Source organism: Chinchilla lanigera, unplaced genomic scaffold, assembly GCF_000276665.1.
Source record: "Chinchilla lanigera isolate Chin_1 unplaced genomic scaffold, ChiLan1.0 scaffold00007, whole genome shotgun sequence".
Taxonomy (NCBI): Eukaryota; Metazoa; Chordata; class Mammalia; order Rodentia; family Chinchillidae; genus Chinchilla; species Chinchilla lanigera.
Genome location: NW_004955408.1, coordinates 16,927,621 through 16,949,413, shown reverse-complemented (window position 1 = coordinate 16,949,413; position 21,793 = coordinate 16,927,621). Strand labels below are relative to the sequence as shown.

At 40.5% G+C, this 21,793-nt stretch overlaps 2 pseudogenes; one reads left to right on the top strand and one right to left on the bottom strand.

The window, feature by feature from the left end:
- Nucleotides 1–244: 244 nt before the first annotated feature.
- Nucleotides 245–6,254, bottom strand: LOC102006983 (annotated as a pseudogene).
- LOC102022364 lies at nucleotides 5,754–6,679 on the top strand (annotated as a pseudogene).
- Nucleotides 6,680–21,793: the final 15,114 nt, after the last annotated feature.

Here is a 21,793-nt window from a genome sequence, read left to right as displayed (position 1 = left end):
ACATCCACGCTTACTTTGTACTTTCATCCCTGGAGTGAGCCATTCCTCCCAGGAGGCTTTTTTTTTGTTATGAATTCTATTTATTTTTGGTCTGGAAGTCTTGTGTGTATATTTACTGAAAACCAGACAGCATAATGGAAACAGACATGGATCCATTGAATCTTTGCATAAACAATTTCAGTGTTTATTCACGATACAGCTTCAAAATATCTCACATAAACCTGCTTATAAATTATGCCTTAAACTACATTGACGATTTAAAAAACAAGCACAACAACATAAAAACAAAGCTCCTTCCTCTGTTTCAGAAGAAATACTGTGCTGTGAAGTTATCCTTTTAACACTGTGGGGGTCAGTTCTGGGTGAACCAGGATAGCTGCTTCTTGTCTTGCTCAACAGTCCTCTGGCCTTGATCACGTCCAGATGGTGTCTCTTCTGTGGTACAAGCTACAGTCTTTGTAGGAGGAGCCTTGAAAGGGCCCCTTCTTGTTTCCCTATGTATCGTATGATGTCTGTTCTTTCCTTGCATACTTTTTCATACCGATAGCCACAAAGATCATGCTTCAATTTCAGGTGACCACACTGAGGACAAACGTCTGTATTGTTCTTGACTTTAATTAGCTTTTGAGGGTTTCTTCTCTTACACCAGTTAACTTCAACAGTGTGTCTGTTCTGGGGGGGCGGGGCTGCCATCCAAAAGATACTACCCAAGAGGCTGGAATCCTCCTTCCTTCCACCAGTATCGTTTGCTGGCTTTGTAAACGTGGCTGGACCCTAGAGAGCTAATGCTGGTCCCCACGGAGGACTGGGAAGGCCTGGCCAGCTCTGCTGAGGTTTCCACTGAAGCAACTCCCAACAGTTTTGAAGCACCCCCCACCCAAGTCAAAGGCCATGGCAGAACCAGCGATAGCAACACAATTGCCACCATCTTCCTCACTGGAAGATGGAGTCCTCCAAGGCAACTACAGCCAAATCAAAGGATTCGACTGATGCCATTAAGTATTCAAATCTTTCTCCAAAACTCTTCACTCTTTTTTTTTTTTCCAATTCATTCTCAGGCAAAAGAACTGCACTCAGTGACTGAGAGTGTCACTAATGCTTACCCATATAACGGTCCTTCCAAGAAAAAAAGAGGAAACTCCTGTTTTGATAGTAATTAGCCATCTCCTGTCCTGGAAAGGTGAAATCAGTATTACAACCTCGTGAGATTCCCATCCCTGATCCAACCCCTTTAGCTAGGAAAACTGGAAACCCTGCCCAAGTGAGTATATGACCACCTCTTGATAGTCAGAAAGAAGGATAAGAACTAAATCAAATGGGTTTCTTCAAGAAAAGTGAGATTTGACATATATAGAGGGACTTGCATCACACACTGCAGCCATAATGCTCTTTCTTTAACACACATTAAAATGAACACCAAGCACTGACTTTCACATCCACTCATCTCCTCACCTCCACCCCAAACACACAAATCTAAGTGAAGGTAAAACAAACTCACACTGGCCAAATTGGTTACTTGATGACAGCGCTGTCCAAAGGGTTGAAAGTGAAAAGACAGTAATGTTAAGTGAAATAAATCAGACACACAACCTTAAATATCACATAGTTTCTCTCACATGAGAAACCCAAAGTATAAATACAGAGGAAAAAGAAAGGTAATAAGAAACAGGAATAGAGACACTTTGCAAATGGGCAGGGGACCAAAGAATGGACAGAGGAGAGAGGAGGTGGACAGGAAGGGGAAATAAAAGGAATAAGATATATTGCACCTGTACCAAGTCCTCCTGACAAATCTAATCATTACGCACTGCAAACATGTATTAATAAAAATTTTAAAATAAAAAAACAACATGAAAAGATGAATATACATTATAATGTGTCTCTAAATCCCCCTCTACAAAGAAAGGTTACCTCAAATGGCTTGGGACCATTACTGTACAGGTTGCTGTAACATACATAGTGCAAGCATGTCTACAACATTCTGATCCACCATTCTCAAAGGTGTAGAGGTCGTGTGGCAAGATCAAAATAACATTGACTTTGGATAAAATATACCTCAGTTCCAACTCTACTTGCTGCAAAAGTGGTGAGTGAGTTTCCCTGAGTTTGTTTCATCTGTCAAATAGAATAATTCTACTTCACATGATGTGAGGATTCAGTTGTATAACATATGCAATCATTTAGCTCAATAATTGCACTAAAATTTTCTGAATAAAGTATAAATATCAAAAATAATATGTATTTCATCTTTTTCAACAATACAAGCATCTCAGAATTTGTATAACATCACTTAAGCATCAGCTCTTGTTGCATTACAGATGGAAAATTATCAGCTAAGACTGGGAAATAGGAAGCAATCAGAATAAAAAGGCAATCTGGGAAACATGAAAAATATTTGAAAACCATATACAGTATCCAGTTAGGGGTTAATTTTCAAAATGTATAAAGAATTCCTACAATTCAACAGCAAAAAATACCCAATGGACTAATTTTAAAATGAGCTAACAAGTGAGCCAGAAATTTCTCTAGAGAAGATATACAAATGGACACTAGGTATGTGGAAAAAATACTCAACATTACTAAGCATCAGGGAAATCCAAATCAAAACCACAAGTTATAACCTCACCCTTCTTAGGGAAGCCAATTGTTGGTAGCAATGCAAAATGGCACAATCATTATGAAAATAATAGTGATTCCTCAAAAAACTAGAAACAATTACCGTAAGATGTAGCAAACTCATTTCTGGGCATTTTTCCAAAACAACTGAAATCAAGATCTCAATCAGATATTAGTATTCCCATGTTCAATGCAGCGCTATTCACAATAGTCAGATGTAGAAATATCCAAAACATTTATCAACAGATAAGTAAATAAAATGAAGTTATATAAATACAGCAGAATGGTATTCTCTCTTAAGAAAAAGAAAAATCCTGCTAAGTGCAACAACATGGGTAAGGCCATTACACTATACGAAATAAGCACACCACAGAAGGACAAATCTGCGTGATTCCACTTACATTGATATACCTCACAGAAACATAAAGCTCACAAAGACATGAAGTAAAATGACAGTTGCCTGAAAGAGGAGGAAATAGGGATTTGCTTATGAATGGATATAAAGTCTCAATTAAAAATATTAAAAGGTTAGATCCATGTCAGGGATTTTGACAATAAAATTGCCAAACAGAAAAGATTACACACACACACACACACACACACACACACACACACACAGAGGAAGGCAAAACCCCAATTTCAGATGTGAACAGAGCAGTGGGGCAGGAATTATGTCAGCTATTGTTGACAGTGACACACAGGGGCACCATCTTATTAAAAATCACTCCATTATTACTCCACACTCAGAACACCTTTAATGCTTCCTTCACATTTGTTCGAGTGATTAGTAAGTTAGCAAGGCTCCCCTATAAGGCTCCCCTAATTTTAAAAAAAGGCCAAAATATAAGTCCAAATAAATGTCATCTCCTTCGAAACAGTCACAGAAAAATATAAAACTGGTTTCAATGATGTTCCAAAATTGTGTCAAAATCCTCAATATTACTAAAAATTTTCCCTTAGGAGCAGGTTTTTTGTAATCAGTTAAAATTCATTTAAATTACAGATTGGTAAGGTTAAGAATGTTCAATAGACCTGTCTGGGGTTAAAACAAGAGGACAGTAATAAAAGAAATCAATTGTTTTCATATAATGCAGTACCATGATGCTATTATAAATACTGCAGCATATACACACAAATAATGGGTTATATATATATACATGAAATGACCTACAAAACACTGTCCAGTGGGAAAAACTCAAAAACAACAAACAGTAGGTACATGACTATATTTTTAAAAATTAATATGCACATAAACATATGCTTACTTTACGCATAGACTATCTCTGGAGGTATACCTAAACAATTGGTAGTTGGCAATACCTGTTGTTCAGAAAAATATTAGTATGTATAACATTTTTAGTTGTTTGTTACTTACTTCTTATTCAATTTCAAGATCCTAAGGGCACCAGTGGCACATGCCTATAATCCCAGACAATCGGGCTGAGAACAGGAGGGTTACAAATTCAGGTCTATCCTAATCAACTGAGGGAGAGCCTGTCTCAAAATAAAGAATAAAAAGGGCCTCCGGTATAGCGCAGGGGCAGAGTGCTCATATTGGTCCGTTTTTCTGTTACTAGGGAAAATACCTGACACCTGCGACTTAAAGAGGTTTGTTTGGCTCACAGGTTCAGAAGCTTCAGTCCATAGTCAGCTCCAAGGCAGAAACTATGGGTGGAAAAGTGTGACGGAGCTAAAGTGCTCGCTTCACGGCTACCGGGAAGCCCAGCACCGTGAAGAGTGCCACTGAGAGACGTATCCTCCAAAGGCACAATCCCAGCTGCCCATCTCCCATTGGACCTCACCTCCAAACAACACATTCAGGTAGGAACATCAGCAGATTAACCTACTGATGAATACAGAGCCCCCATGATCTAATCACCTGTCAGGTTAACAATTAAAATTAGCTGTCATCAACTGGGCATGGAAGGGCTGGGGATTTAGCTCAGTGGCACAGCGCCTGCCTGGCAAGTGCAAGGTCATGAGTTCGATTCCTGGTACCGGAAGAAAAACAAACACAAAAAAAAGCAAAAACAAATCAACTGGGCATGGTGCCATATGACTATAATCCCCACATTTCAGGTGGGAGAACAAGGAGGACTGCAAGTTTGAGGCCAGGCAACTTGGTAAGACCATGTCTCAAAATACAAAAAGACAAGAAAGAACTGGGGGGTGGGGCTGGGGATGTAGCTCAGCGGCACAGCGCCTGCCTGGCAAGTGCAAGGTCATGAGTTTGATTCCCAGTACCAGAAAAAAACCAAAACCAAAAAAAAAAAAAAAAAAAAGAAAGAACTGGATGTGTAGCTCAATGTGAAGGTCCCGGGTTTAAGCCCTACACTATGAAAAACAAATTCCAAAGAGAAGATCACGCCATCTTTCTTGATAATCCCATGTGCCGGGAATTACACACAGCATATACCCAATAAATGTGTGAATTAACATGCTCACATATGGCAAAGCCACATAGAGAAAAGGGTGTAGAGGAGAAGATTTATCTAAACTGGTGAAGAAAATAATGTGAGAGCTCACCTGAGGAAATGCTTAAACCCAGTGCACACAACCTTTTCAGGTCCTTGTGTTACACAATAAGTATAACCGAGCTGGCAATAACTTGGAATTCTAATTGCTCTATGATAAGCATAACAAAAAACATTAAACTTTCCATTTTGTCCCCAGAAAATTTGCAGCTCATCATGTTTATCCTGTAACCAACTCTCATACACCGCCATCTGCAGTTCTACTTGCCAGTGTAAAATTAATAGACCATGTGGTTTCCAGAAAAGACCCAGCTTGCGGAGGGTGCTTCTCAACACACAGAGTGCAGTAAAACACGGCTCCGCTGTGAGCCTCCCCGGGCAGGGAGGCTTCTGACTGGGGTGGGAGCATCTGCCACGGGCTGTCACCCTTCTTGGAGCACCAGCCCAGCCCACCCGCTCTTCATGGGATGATACAAACCCACGGCAGGTGGTTGCTGCTCCACTTCATTTCTTCATTCAAAACATTTTCTGAAGATCACATTAACAAGCACATGTTAGTGCAATATAAAAATAACTGATCCAAAAAGAATCCCAGGGGAGCCATGGCAGAGATTCCTTGGGTCGGCCTGGGCACCTAGAAGGCCTCTCCAGGAGCAGTGACTAATGCAGCGAAGGTGTCCATCCGTGTGGGGTACTGACACTTTGACTGTGCATACTTACACAGCAATGAGAGTGAGGTAGGAGCAGGAATCCAGTACAAGATCAATGAGGGTGTGGTGAGACGAGAGCACCCGTTCACTGTCAGTATGCCGGGGTGCACTTTCCACGGGAAGGCCTTGATGAGGACAGCATGCAGCCACAGTCTGCAGGCCTTGGGTCGCACTCAGTAACACAGACTTCCTGGAGATGTGGGAGGCCGTGGAGGACCTGGTGATTGAAGGGATGGGAGGGCCACTGGGGTACCAAACTTCAACCATGAACAGCTTGAGCGGTTTTCTTGAATAAGAATTTGAGGATCAAGCCAATCACTAACCAGATTGAGTGTCACCCATATCTTTCTCAGAAGAGACTGATTAGTTTTTCCAAGCCAGAGCTGCGTCTGTGACTGCCGACCGTCTTCTTGGTGGCTCAAGTGAGAGGGCTGACCTGATGGACGGCTCTGTGATCGAGAGGACTGCAAAGAAGCTTGGCAAGTCTCCTGTGCGGATCTGGATACAATTTCAGGTCCAGAGGAATGTGATTTCCAAACCTGGCACTCCACACCGGATTCAAGAGAACACCCAGATGTTTGATTTTGCGTTAACAGAGCAAGCTATGAATGACATCTTCAGTCTCAAAAATAATCTCCGATTGGCCGTATTCCCCACAGTGGAGATCACAAAGACTACCCTTTCCACGCTGAATACCGAGGAAGGCGTCTCTCTTTCTCATCTCCGCTCACAACACTGTTGCTGGTGTCAGCCCGCCTCCGCCGAGGCTCTGCAGTCCCTGTGCCAGGGATGGGAGCAATGCAGGTAGAGACAGGTAGCTTCTTGGCTGAAACAGATGCCCAGTTCCCTGCAGGATACCAAGAACTGAGGGTGTTCTAAGTGATGGGAAGAGAGAAGCATCCTGAGGGTCACAGGGATCCGTACAGATGTTAAGGACCTGTCAAGCACACAATGCAGTGTAATTTCTAAATATCAGTACATGTGGATGCTACCAAAAAGTGATGACTCATCACTTAAATTTACCTCCATGTTTTAAGAAAACGTTGCAGAAAGATTTAAACAGTATGTCAGAGTTGAGAGAAGAGTACGATTAATCTTTGTCTGTAACATAGCTTCCGCAAGGGTCAAGCTGTGGCCAATCTTATTTCAACTCCACTCCCCTCTGTACTCCACCATTAGCCCCCTGGATGATTTTAAAGCCAGATCTTTTTATCTGCATACATCAAAAGGAAAACAGTAAATCTGATGCCCCGTGTCAGTCAAAATAAAAGCTTTTTTCTGCTTATTAAAAAAAAAAAAGAGGGGCTGGGGATTTAGCTCAACGACAAAAGCGCCTGCCTGGCAAGCGCAAGGTCGTGAGTTCGGTTCCTGGTACCGGAGAAAAACCAAAAAAAAAAAAAAAAAAAAGAACCCCCTAAAGCCAGGCGTGGTGTTGCATGCCTGTAATTCCAGCACTTGGGAGGCTGAGGCAGGAGCATCACCATGAGTTGAAGGCCAGACTGGGCTCCGTTGCAGGTTCAAGGCCAGCCTGAATTGTGTAGTGAGACCTTGTATCCAAAAAAGGTACCCCCCGCAAAAGGTGACTGGGTATAATTTCAAGGAAGATGTAGTTTTTGTCAAATGGATTAGAACATTGAAAAGTCTAATAAATCTGAAAAGTCATAATGCTTGAAGTCAGCTCAAAAAAGAGGAGGGCCAGGGGTATAGCTCAGCAGCACAAGCACCTACCTGGCAAGCCCAAGGTCCTGAGTTCGATTCCTGCTACCAGGAAAAAAAAGAGGTGACATAATAAACCACCTTCCTGGCTGGGCATGGTGGCGCACACCTGTAATCCCAGCACTGGGGAGGCTGAGGCAGGAGGATCCTTGTGAGTTCAAGACCAGCCTGGGCTACAAAGTAAGCTCAAGGCCAGCCTGAACTGCATAGTGAGAACCTGTCCCAAAAAGACAAAAAATAAATAAATAAATAAGTCACCTTCTTCACCGACACATGAAAATCGGTTGATTTCTCTGTGAATTGAATAGCTTAAAAGAGAACATTAAGGGGGAGTGAGAGTTAGCTAATATCTTAAACGTACGAAGCACTTACACTGTGGCCATGACTGTAACAGAATACCTGGAATAATCAAAGAAGAAGTTTACTCTGGCTCATGACGTCAGGGTTTCAGCCCAAGTCACTCGGCTGTGCTGCTCTGGGGCGGTGGCGGCACGTACACCTCGGCGGCAGAACACGGTGGAAGAGCCGGTTTACCTCCCCGTGGCCAGGAAGCAAAGAAAACGGCAGCAGCTGGGGTCCCACTGTCTCCTTCAAAGACACACCCAGTGACTCACTTTCTTCCACAAGGCCCCATCTCCTAAAGGTTCCACCAACACCAGCTAGTACCAGAAACTGGGACCACCCTTTAACAGAGGGCGTTTGGAGGACGCGTCCTGTCCACGCTACAGAAACTTTCACTGGGGTTGTTTCTGTTTTCTTCACACAAACATTGCTCCTTCCTTGCTGAAGAAACTAAAATTCAAAGAAGAAGTAAGACTTAACATACTTAGCTTCACCATGTGTCAGGTTCCTCCACCTGTAAAATGACCACAATAACAGTAATTGCAGAGTAAAGTTATATTAAGCAGAAATAGACTCACATGAGGGCTTAGAAAACTTAGTAAGCACTAGTGTTTGTGTCAAGTGATGACTCCGGAGAGAACCAGGAAAAACATATTTAGTTGAAAGACAGGAATATGATGAAAGTGTAAACATGAGATCAAGGTAAAGAAACAACGGGGAAGTTTCAGGGCACACATCTATGAGGATAGGTGTCTTGGTTACTTTACTCTCGTTGCTGAGACAAAATATGTGACACTCAGAATTAAGGAAGGAAAGGTTAATTCAGCTCAGTCTGTGGAGTTTCCAGTCCATAGTCAGCTGGCTCCAAGGTAGGGTGGCACATGGGAGAGGGCAACGGTTCATGGTGGCAGAAAACAGCAAAGGCAACAAGAGCAAAAGGGAAGAGTGGCAGGCAAGCAGCCTCTTTCCCTCCCTTACAGATGCAAAGTATCTGCCCCAGGGCAGATGTAGCACTCACACCCAAAATCCCAGCACTGGATCATGGATCAATCATAAACTCTAAAAGCCCGCCCCATGGCTGCCTGAGGCTTTGGGGGACATCCAGACACGAACCGTAACAGTAGGAGTAGTGAAAAGCCCCCATGACATGGACCAGGGACAGTGTAACACAGCCTTTATGAAGACAAACTTAGAAATCAGCCGTCCTGTAAGTAATAATACCCTGCCGTTCGTTTCCTCATTGGCTCTGTTGCTGCTGTTTCCTAATCATTAGACAAAAAAGACATCACTGTGTTGAGCCATCTCAAAAAGAAATGTGTATAAAATGAAGGCTGTACAATTTGAACTCCTCTGAGGAAAGTATTCTACTTGTTCAGCTCAAGCAAAGGCTTCAGGAAACAAAGCACCAACTTTGATTCCTAAATGAACGTCAGTCCCTGTGGTTCAGTTACTCCAAGCTTCCAGCAGCACTGAGCCTCATAGTTCATGCTGCACAGCTGGCTTCTGAGCCCCGGGCTCCCAGTGACTTTTCAGAGAGCTTCATGACTGGTTTGCTTCCATGGGATTTGGATCAACATGAACAATGACAACAATACACAATGTATTAATTATTGTAACTCTCCTACTAACCTGTTTTGAAATTCTGTTTTACTGTTTTTAATTCTTTTCTCTTTAAAATAAAAAAGAAAAAGAAGCCCAAGGTTATTTGGAAACAGTTCATATTTAAGAGATCTTCAAACAATACACAAGTAAAATGTAGTCTATAAACATTGTATAATAACCCTATACTAACTTCCCACTTGTTAATGTTTATCACAGGGGGAAAAAATCAGCAATAGACACACCCGTACTTCAAAAGTTAGGAAGTTGAGCATAAAATCCAAATTAGGAAGCTGAAATCATTTTACTCAGAGGGGAGACAGCAATTCATAAGAGAAGGACACTGTGTCTGAATTTCCCAGTGTTGTCCACAGCCATACCACCCCGAAAGCACCCAATCTCGTCTGAATTTCCCAGTGTTGTGAAAAGAGTATTCTACCTAGATGGTACCTCCTTCTGATGGACCATGCCCAGCCTCCAACACCCACACCACCAACTGCTGCCCCCATCAACTCACTCTTCTTGATGCATGGAGCCTGCACTATCCCGTAGTCACGAGGTTAGTGATATCTTTAATGCATAACCAAATGAAACAAATTCGGGGACCCCTCACCGCTACAAATGTCTTTCCAACTGCCATGCGTCACCAGCACTTTGTGGCCGTTGCACTAACTATGACCCCTCATTCTGGCAGAGAGCTCCCCTTTAGGACAGAATCTGCATTAGTGGAGCCAAATCAGCCATTTTTCATTGCAGACTTGCTGGCTGGAAAACCAGCATTTACAAAGCAGCTTGTGATGCAGCAAACAGCTCAGAGAGGAATGTGATCAACAACGTTTTGAATTACATTTTGGACATTTAAAAATGCTCTGGGCTCAATTTCATAAGACATTTGCATTTGTAATGAAAGAAAAAAATCCATCACTGAGCTACCAATCTCAGGTTAACAGGCCCTTTTATGTTGTAAATTTTTTGCAGGAACAATTACAAATTGTACCCAGATTCATTATTTCTCAAGTACTTTATAAGGACATTTCCCCATACATCTAATTTGTCCTGTCTGAAATGTAACTTGACATAAGGGATTTTCTTAATTGCTTTTGAAGCCCTTCCAAGATAATCAGCTGCTTTTTGGAGCATGATAAAAGACAGTAGGCAATATTGCCAGTCTGCCTTAGGATCATACACTGAAGTTTTGGGGGAAGAGCAAAGAAAGGTGCTATTTGCCTCTTAGATGAGTGCAGCATCTCTATTTTTAATTTGTTTCCCATTTAAATGAATTTGTCGGTGGCTACAAATAGCAAAGGGAAATTGCTCCATTTTTATCTATCCCATTGCAATGGCTGTCATTTTGGGGGGTGAGTACAGTCAATATTTACAGAAGGATAAAAGTATAATCTTTGCTATTCTGAGAAATCTTAGCTAACGCAAAAATAAAATAACCAATTTTGGGGATGAGAATACCATTAAAAGCTGATTATGATGTACTGGAATGTCATATGTCCCATAAATATTTGTAAGTACTATACTGTATACTAATTAAATATATATAATTATTTAAAAGGTGGTTGTGTTTCTACCCTCCTTTAGCACATGTAAGCAAATAATCAAATGATACTACAGTTATTCATTTTAGGAGAATGTTTTTGCCTTGAGTTTTGAAGCTGGCAATTCTAAATAACTGCAACTTTTAGGTATAGAACAAACTGCATTCACTGTACATGGCAGGCAGGACAACGGTCCCCTACACCCACATCACACTCTAATTCTCAGAACCCAGTAAGGCAAAATGATTAAGTTTGTCGACTCTGGGATGGAGAGATTCTCCTGGATTACCAGGGAATCCTCAATTTAATCATATGCAACCTTACCTCTGGAAAACCTGTCATGGCTGCAGTCAAGAGAGAAGTGAGAGACAACTCAACCTGCTGGTATTTAAAATGTGGGAAGTGGGCCACAAACTCAGTTGATCAGCCTTCAATTTATAAGCAGCAAGAAAACAGGGGCCTTATTCCCAAACTCAATGAACTGAATTCCACCATCAACCCAAGTAAGTTTGAAACCTAATCTCCCCTGGAGCCTCCAGAAAGATAGATATGTACCCTGTAGACACCTTGATTTTGGCCAGATCAGACCTTGCTCAGATTTCTGACCTATAGAAGTGTAAGAAAACACATTTGAATTATTTAAGCCACTAGGATTGTGGTACTTTGTTAAAGCCACATAAAAAAATTATATGTTAACCAGAGTGGTGGTGCATACTTATAATTCCAGCACTCGGGAGACTAAGGCAGGAGGATCATGAGTTCAAGATAAGGACCCACTGGGTCGAGATAGTGAGAACCTGTAGAGGGAGGGAGGGAGAGAAAACTATTACGCTATCCACAGTATAATATCTTATATGTCCTGATCATCCTTGAAAGTGGCCAAATATAATATTATAACTATAACTATTATTACATTTTGTATCTAGTTAGCAGCAACCTATGCAGTTGATATTCCAATACTGCTTGCTAAAGTCAAATTAATTATGCAGTGCATAAACAGAAAATAGAGATTCCAGTCTCCTCTTAGAAAGCTGCCATTATTGAGAACACTGATTGGACCACTGAGTAAAGGATGAAAATTAATAGCTTTGTTTTAGATCAACAATGTTAATATGCATGCTGACCTTTAATCATCTTTCAAGAATTGCTCTTGGCAGGATCCAGAGAATTGAATGTTCTGTAGTTCAAAGCTTAGCCTTGAGAGTCTGTAATAAGAAGTCCACAGGAGTTCAAGGAATATGCAGATCTTTTCAACTAAGGACAGCCCAGAAACAATAGGACTCATGACTAATAACAGCATTACTTTTTCCAGGTGAAGGCAGCCGATATTAATAGTGGAAAGTAAAATGGCTAGTGTACCGCTTCATTTGTATGAAATGATGATCTTATCTGAGACACTTAATGTTTCAGTTGCAGTTAATTAACTTTACCAAAGACATAATGGCAAAGAATAGTAATTCAAGGGAGCCAGAGGGTCAAACTGCCACATGAGGTGTGAGACTGCAGAAAGTGGAGTTTCGGCTCACAGAGCAGGTCAGGAGGAGGCTCAGAGCCCGAGACCATAAAATCAATAATGGTATAATGCTCCACATTACACAAGTGGGTAGAATACATGTATCAAACTGCTTCCTCCCAAAACTCCAATGGAAAAATAAAAACACCATTTTAAAAATTTTTATTCGTACATGTTTGTAATACATAATGACTACACTCACTGTGGGAGTTGGTATATATAAATAACATATCTTTTGGGGTTTTTTGTCATCATCAGATTTATTTTTAAGACTTTATCATGTTAATTATCATCAACACAGATTAAGAGCCAGGTTAACAAACCAAAATATACATTATAAAATATATAAAACACATAAAGCGATTATGCTAAATCAAAGTACACTTTTAGATACACTGGCCATACTGGATTACAATAATATTTTTCTCCCCTTTTTTTCCTATTGTCTTTTATTTTGCACTCTGATATACTGGTTTTCTCATTTAAGAAAAATTTTGATATTTAAGCTTGTATGTCTGATTTACTTCACTTAACATTACGGTCTTGGGATAAACCTACTTTCCCACAAATGACTCTAGTTTATCCTTCTTTATGGCACAGTAGTACTCCATTGTGTATAAATATCACATTTTCTTTATCCATTTATCTGTTGATGGACATATAATGCCACTTCCAAAACTTATGAATTGTAAATTGCACTGTTATAAACATGGGTACGTATGTAATATTGTAATATGATCTCTTTACCTCTCTCATGAAGATATCTAGAGAAGGAATAGCTGGGTCAAATGAGATTTTTAGTTTTAGTTTTTTGAAAAAAAATCTCCATACTGACCTCGATGTGGCTATATAAGTTTATACTTCTACCAACAGTGATGGATTCCTTTTTCCCTGCATCCCCACCTTCCCTGTTATTATGTGATTTCTTGAAGGTAGTCATTCTTTTAGGAGTGAAACAGAATCTTGCGGTTGTTTCAATTTGCATTTCTTGAATGGCCAGTGATGCTGTTATTTTCTCATGTATTTATTGGGCATTTGTATTTCTTCATGTGAGAAATACCTATTCATTTCATATTCTCATTTTTTTATTAAGTCTTTAATGTGGGGTGTCTAATTTTCTTGAGTTCTTCATATATTCTAGATATTAGTTCTTTGAGAAGTAGCTGGCAAAAAATGTTTCTCATTCGGTAGGATATCTCTTCACTCTGTTGGTTGTATCCTTTGCCATGCAGAAGCTTTTAAATTTGATACAATCCCATTTGTTGATTCTTAGGATATTTCTTGTGCAACCAGGGTTCTGTTCAGGAAGTCTTTGCCTATGCCTGTGCTTTCAAGAGATTTAATTATTTTGTCTTCCACCAGATTGTTTCTGTTTTAATATTTAGATCTTTGATCCATTTTTATTTTAGTTTAGTGCACGGTGAGAGATATCGATCTAACCTCAACCTTTGGCATGTGGAAAGCCAATTATCCCAGCACAATTTGTTAAATAGTGTCTTTCCTTTAATAAATTAATTTGGCCCCTTTGTCAAAAATAAAGTGGTTTAGTGTCCTAGAGTTGTTTCTGCATTCTCTATTTTGTTCCATTTATCCACTAGTCTTTTAGTTTGTTTGTTTTTAGTTTTGGTGGGTTTTTCGCCCAATACCATGCTATTTTTTCCACTGTAGCTTTGTAATATAACTTGAAGTTTGGAATTATGATGCCTCCTGCGTCCCCTTATTGCCCAGTATTGCTTTTGTTAGTCCAGGTCTCTTCTAGTTCCATATGAATTTTAGGATTGTTTTTTCTAGTTCTGCAAGGAATGCTATTGGTATTTTGATTTATATTGTGTTAAATCTGCATAACAGTTTTGGAAGTATGACCATTTTGACTATATTGGTTCTACCTATCCAGGAAGAGGGAGTATTTTTCCATTTTCTGATGTCCTCTTCTATCTCCTTTTCCAGATACTATAGTTTTCATTGTAGAAGTCTTTCATTTCCTTGGTTAGGTTAATTCCTAGGTATTTCATTTGTCCTGATACTATTGTGAAAATTATTGTTTCCCTAATTTCTCTCTCAAGTGAGTTTACTGTTGGTATATACTAGTGATGGCGAACCTATGGCATGAGTGTTATTGTGTTTTTCTTTTAAGCCAAAAGATATTAATGCAGAGTTGTTTCATCTAAACTAAAACCTCGGTATTCCATATTCAGTTAATTGCAGTATTGGCACTTTGCGATAAATAAGGGGTTCGGGGTTGCAGTTTGGTACTTGATCTCTAAAAGATTTGCCTTTACTGTTAGATATGAATGCTATTAATTTTTAAGGAAAAACATCATTTTTAAAAGACATAACAAAGAGCTAGGTGTGGTGGTGCATGCCTGTAATCCCAGCAGTAGGGAGGCTGAGGCAGGAGGATAGCAGTGAGTTTAAGTCCAGCCTGGGCTACAAAGTGAGTTCAAGGCCAGCCTACACTACAGTGTGAGTCCCTGTCTCAAAAAGCAATGACATAGCAAGGCAGAGAGAGCAGGACAGGAGACAAAAACAAAAACTGTGGAATCTGGTAAGCAAGATAAAGGATTTAGCTGACCCAAGAAAGGTGAATTGGGTAGCAATATGAAGAACTAAAACCAAAACTAACTTACTCTAAGCATCAGTGAACATACTTCTGGATATTGGGTGAAGAGGAAGTAATGAAGTTAAGAGAAAGGGATAAAATTAGATTCCCACATCTCCCCAACACCTGCAGGTTAACTGAGCTTCTATTCTCTGGTGAAACCAACAAAAGATGAGTTCTAGACTGGGGCGAGAGGATGGGGTGGGTGAGTAGGCTGAAGATGAAGGGCCTACGCTGAACACTGGAGCGTTAGGTGAATGTGGGAGGGCTGAAGGCTAACCGCATCACCTCTGAACTGCATGGAACGCTCACACAGTCTAGCAATTAGTTCAAAAGTATTCACCTACCCTGTATGTTGGAACTAACCCTCCACTAAATCAATTACATACCCTTCAGGGAAACGGTTATTACAGAAAAGGTTAGTTTAGTTCTGAAAATGACCCTCTACATTACGAATTATGGAATCTCTAAAGGGTGATCAGCTGCTGCCAGAGAAAAACAGCTGGAGAGAAGGTTCCAGGCTGATTACCCTCCTGGCCCTGCTATCTCCTGCCTCTCCAGGTAGGTTAAAGGCATGATTGCGGGGGGCTGATCTGCTTTCCTCCATCCTCTGGCTATAATCACTTTTTGTACTTGAAAGTTTCAAGTTTCATCTTCGTGCACTCTCATGGAAAAAGCTTAGGAGTGCGGATCCGGACTTCTAGCCAGGAACTAAATGAGCATGGGCAGTCAGATCTGTGCCCTCCTGGGAGGCGTGGGTGGGAGGAATCTGAGAAATACGACGCCGTCTAAAAGGGAAAAGCTAGAGATGAGGACTCTGGGTGTTTTCCACTGAAAAGGAACACTCACATTTTCCTGAGAATCAGCCAGGTGGACTTTCCTCCCAGGGGACACCGGGCACTGTCTGGAAATGTCTGGCTGGTCAGGCCCTGGAGGGAAGCGGCTGGTATCCAGTGAGTGGAGGCCGAGAATGCTGCCAGCCATCACACAATGCACAAGGCAGCCCCCTACACACAAACACCCAGCGACACCCACGTACTCGGCAATTCCAGTTAGCCTTTCGTGTCCCCCTCACTCTCAACCGTGATCAGAAAACCAAAAATGAACAGCTTTGCAAAGCCCCGAACCAAACGGAAAACAGACCAAAACTAAGCAAGAGCAGTCTGGTGGAAACAGCTCACAGAACAGAAACACAAAATTAAATTATTATTTCAGAGAGACAGGAGAATCCTTATATCCATGAAATTGATGCTATTTCTTTTAAAAAGGTACCATTCATTAAGAGAGCAGAGAAAAGTTCTTAGAATTAAGAAGATGGTAACAAGAAAGAAGGATTTAGGATTTAGTAGCAGAATTGCGAGGAAAATTAAAAAAGAAAGCCAATCTCTCAGGATATAAAAGGAGCTAAAAAACAGAGAGAAAAACAGATGAAATCAGTGAATCAGTGTTTCCTATTGATACTATAACGTATTACCCTAAACTTCATGGCTTAATTAATACAAACTGTCTTATCATTCTGAAGGTCACTCATCTGTAATGGGTCAAAATTAAGGTCTTGGCAGGGTTGTACTCTCCCCTGAGGCTCCAAGGAGATCTGCTGCCTTGCCTTTTCTTGTTTCTGGAGAAAACCTGAATTTCTTGACCTGTGATCTCTTCTTTGCTTTATTACAACCCCCTGCTTAACAAAGAAACCTGCTGTTACACCAAAAGGAACCAGAAAAACAGGAACAAAATAAATCCAAAGTTAGCAGAAGACAGGCTGAACAGGCATATACCAATAATCCCAGCACTCAGGAGGCTGAAGCAGGAGGATCACTGAGTTCAAGGCCAGCTTGGGCTACAAAGTGAGTTCAGCCTGAACAGCATAGTAAAATCTTATCTCAAAAAGTCCAGAAAAAAAAAGCAGAAGAAAGAAAATATTAGAATACTACAGATCAGAGCAGAAATATAGATAGTAGGAAAACAGGAAAGATCAACAAAAGCAAGGGTTTGTTTTCTGACAAGATAAGCAAAACCAACAAAGCTTTATCTAGATTATATCATATTTCCTACTTCCTTACTGGTGAGATCCAGCCTTCCTTTTACAAATACCCTTTTTATCACATTGGACATATAAAGGTAATTCAGATTAACCTTATCTCTAATTTCCTGATTTAATCACATCCGTGAAGTTCTTTTTGATTTAAACTTTGACATCATGAAGGGAGAGAAATTACTTTGCCTACCACAATCAGAACACAAATGTAATAGCTATAAGGTACACAGAAAAGAGAATCAGGAACTGGGATATAGCTCTGTGGTAGGGCTCTTGTCTAGCATGCACAAGGCCCTGAGTTTGGTCCTCTAGTACAGCAAGAAGAAAACATCCTTTAAAAAAGAAAGAAAATCAGGAGGAGAAAAATAACACTGAAACAGTGACACATTTAAGCTTAACGCCTGAAGGGGCTTACCAAATCAAAGACAAAATGGATGGGAATAAAACAAACCTACAATAAGGCACACAACTATAAAATTCTACAATACTAGAGAACATGCTGAGGGCAACTTAGCCAGACCCTGCCTCTGAATGAATGAATGAACGAACGAACGGAAGAACGGACAAAGCAATCCTGGGGATGTACTTCAGTACTCCACGATTCAGAAAAGTAACACAAAGAATGAAATAAATAACTAAGAGATTATGACATACGCTGCAACATGGATCTTAAGGACTTTAAGTGAAATAAACCAGTCCTAAGAAGTTAAATACAAATGAATCCACTTAGATGGGGTATCTAGAGCAAATTCATTGAGACAAAAGAATGCAGTTTGTCGGGAGAATGGGAGAAGGACAAGGGAGAGTTCTTAACGAATTTCGGCTTTGCCAGATTGAGTTCTTGCAATTGATTGCATAACGGCGTGAATGCCGTTAACCCTACTGAAATGTGCACTTTAAAATGATTAAGATGGTAAAGATTATTTTATGTATGTTTTACCGCAAAAGTAAGAAAGAGCCGAGCGGTGATACTGGTTATCTGGAAAGAAATTTGATACCATAATACTTAATGTGTTTTACCTGACCACTTGGTTGGCAAAGGGGTTCGCAAGTATTTGGTCGAACTTCTTCTGAGTGATTCTGTGATGGTGTTTTGAATATTTACATTAACAGCAGTGGACTTTGAGTAAAGCAGTTTGCCCTCTATAATGTGGGTGGGCCTCATCTAATCAGATGAAAGCTTGAGTAGCGTGAACACTGGCCAGCCTCAAACAGGTGAAAGCTCTCCAGCAGGCTGCCTTCAGACTGCACCCGCAACATCAGGTCTCAGCTCGAGCTGGAGCGCTGGTGCCCCTGGATCTCCATCTAGCCTGCTGGTCCACCATATGGAGACCTGCCAACTCCCATAACTGCATACGCCAATTCTTTATAAGAATCTTTACACACACACACACACACACACACACACACACACACACACACCCCTTTGTCTGTCTCTCTAGGAAATCCTAATACATGCACAATAGGGATAAAGAACAGTATTTCTATTTCTTATCTATTTCTTAACCTGCATGATAGGAGCATGAGTATTCCTGGATTTATTTCTATGTTTTATGCTTCCTTATGTGATTCTTTTCCCAACTAAAATGAGTTTAAAAATCTAAGGTTGGGATGAGGTCAATCTGTTCACCACAATTCACATCCTATTAAAACTCTTCTAAGATTTTAAATAAAATAAATAACCTGGACCTGACACCCATCTGCGGCCACAGACTGTGTTAGAGTTTGGCAGATTTGTGTGTATCATGGATGATGGATCTGTAATGGGTCATCAGGTGAAATTAAGAGCTTTTGCAATGACATTATGAATAATAATCCCTCATGCTGCTCAGACAAGCTATCCAGCTAGATAAATCCTGGTGTCATTTCACAGGGCATGGTTTTTTTTCCCCCCTCATTTATCCTAATCCTCTAATTTCAGGGTAAATTCTAACTACTGAAGCACATTGCTAAAGGCCAGAATCATCTATTACTACTTGTTCAACCTGCAGCAGGCCTATGATGGAGTTAGCACATAAAGCTGGGGTGGGGGTGGGGGAGTGCTATAGAAGAAAAATTATCGCCAGCCCTTCAACATGCCAAAGTGCTTAACTCAGCCTGGTTAAGTTTTCGCACCTCACATTAAAACATTCTGAAGCCTTTATATTCAAACTTGTATTTCAACAGCAACATTTTTTTATTATAACTAGGAAAAAACTGAATCGCCCAATAGTATTTAGTATGTAGACATGCTACAAATTAGAATCAAAATGGAGGCTATAGAAAGCAAAACAATTGTAGATAAGGTTGAGTAATTTCATGGCCATCTTTTGATACAAATCATTCCTGAGTACATACTTGAATTTGAATGTGTCCAGTTTCTAGAGATATAATTACATGCACATAAATTCAAGTTTTTGTTTGCCTGGTTTTTTGAGACAGGGTCTTATGATGTAGCTCAGTATATGTGGCCCAGGCTGGCCCTGAAGTCACAACCCTCCTGCCTCGGCTTCCCAAGTGCTGATGTAGATTATAGGTGTGTACCACCCCGGGCTGCAAAATTTGAATAGTTGGCCATTTGTGTGTGGCAAAATATAGAAAAGAACATTCAGATGTTGTTAGGCAAAACATGTAACAAAAATAATTTATCTTCTATGAAAGCTTTTAAAATTTATTTTTAAAATATTAAATGCATGTTCATTACAGAAAATCTGAAATTGCTTTTAAAGTCAGAAAAACCAGTAGCAATCTTATTCATGAAATTCCTAATGTTTCATGACTAAAAGTGAAGGTCATATTGATGGTAACAAGTATAGCACCCCATCCCAAAAATATCACGCTGAGGCGTTTGCTAAGTCCAGAGCTACCTTTGCAAATACCTCTGTTCTAGTCATTTCCATAATAGACCTGTAAAATAGATACTTTTCCTTTCATTGGGCCATAAAAAGGAGTTGAAGCTCAGAAAAGTAACTTTCTGCTATAGTTCGGTTATTGAATATCCCTACAGGTCAGTGCATTGAAATCCTGGTCAAGAAGGTAGTACTATTCAGGTCTTAGGAAAGATTCTTAAGTCAGTGAGGGTGTACCCTTAAAGCGGATCCCGAAACCCCATCTCCTCCTGTTCTTACTCGTCTGTCTCCTGGCTCATGACGTAAGCCACAACCTATGTCCTGATCTGCTGCCCTTACCGGAAGTCCAAAGCATGGAGCCACTTGTTCTTGCGTAGCAACCTCCAGAACATTAAACCAAAATAACCTTTTTCTCTTTCAGAGTAAACCACATCAAATATTTTGTTATAGTAACACAAAGGTAATAAACTTGCTACTGGTACCAGGGGAAACTATATCAAAACCAGATTTGGTTTCTTTTCACTATATGTAAGTCTGCCATCAAGTAACAAAACAAAAATCTTAAGTAAAAAGTCTTGACTAGATTACACTTGAACTAAAACGTATTCCCGTATTGGTTAGTTTATTTTCAGCTTTTTGAGACAGGGTCTCACTATGCAGTCCAGACTGCCCTTGAAGTTGCAGCAATCCTCCTGCCTCAGCTCCCAAGTGCTAGGATTATAGGCATGCACCACCATGCCTGACCTACTGCCATATTGTTAATAAGATGATTTAGTTTTCAAAGAGCCATGATTTAATTTAGATTCCAACAGTTATTGCTTCCAAGAGTTTTGGTTCTGAAGACCTGGAAGTATTCTCATTCTTAAAGTGGTTAAAATTACTATTCTGCATTAAAATCCATGTAAATAAACAAGTATCACTGCATAGGTCAGTATTTCAAGCACATAAAGTCTGATGGGGAAATGTCCCACCATATCAGACACTCTCAAGCTGCATCCCTATTTCGGTAATGATCTTTACCAATTTTTACATCTGGAGCCGACAGCACATAGTTGTAAGCTTGTATGTGGATATATGATATAAAGTCTCATAAACTTGAATGTTTTGCCCACTAAAGATGTTCTAGAGATTCTACATAACCTAAGCATACCACTAATGCACTGCTTTAAATAAACGGTGGTTCACTGATTGGTACAATATATACACGTTGCCCAAAAAGAACACCTAGCTCCTTTGGTGCTCAGTGGTACACAGTGACCTACATGACCGTTGGTGCAATGCCCTAAGGACTCTGGGGCGAAGGCCTCCTGACCAAGTTGTGGTCCACACAGTCATTAGCAGCAGGGACAGGAACAGCGGTGAGGGAATGCTCTGCTGATTTGTGCAGGCCGTATGATGGACTCAGGAAGACATGGTTGTGATCAGAAAATGAACTGGGCAGCTGAGTAATACAAGGAGAAGAATCTGAGTGAGGTTTCTATTAGGAAGTACAAATACGGAAAGAAGGAATTAAGAGCTACCCATGTGAACTTTTTGGCTTATAGACAGAAATATCAAAAGATATCAAGATAGCTAGGTGTGGTGGCTCACACCTGTAATCCCAGCACTCAGGAGGCTGACGCAGGAAGATCGTTGCGAGTTTAAAACCAGCCTGGGCTACAAAGTGAGCTCAAGGCCAGCCTGAACTGCATAGTGAGACCCTGTTTCAGAAAGACCAAAGGGTTGGGGCTGGGGATTTAGCTCAGCAGCAAAAGCGCCTGCCAGGCAAGCGCAAGGTCGTGAGTTCGGTTCCCGGTACCGGAGAAAAACCAAAA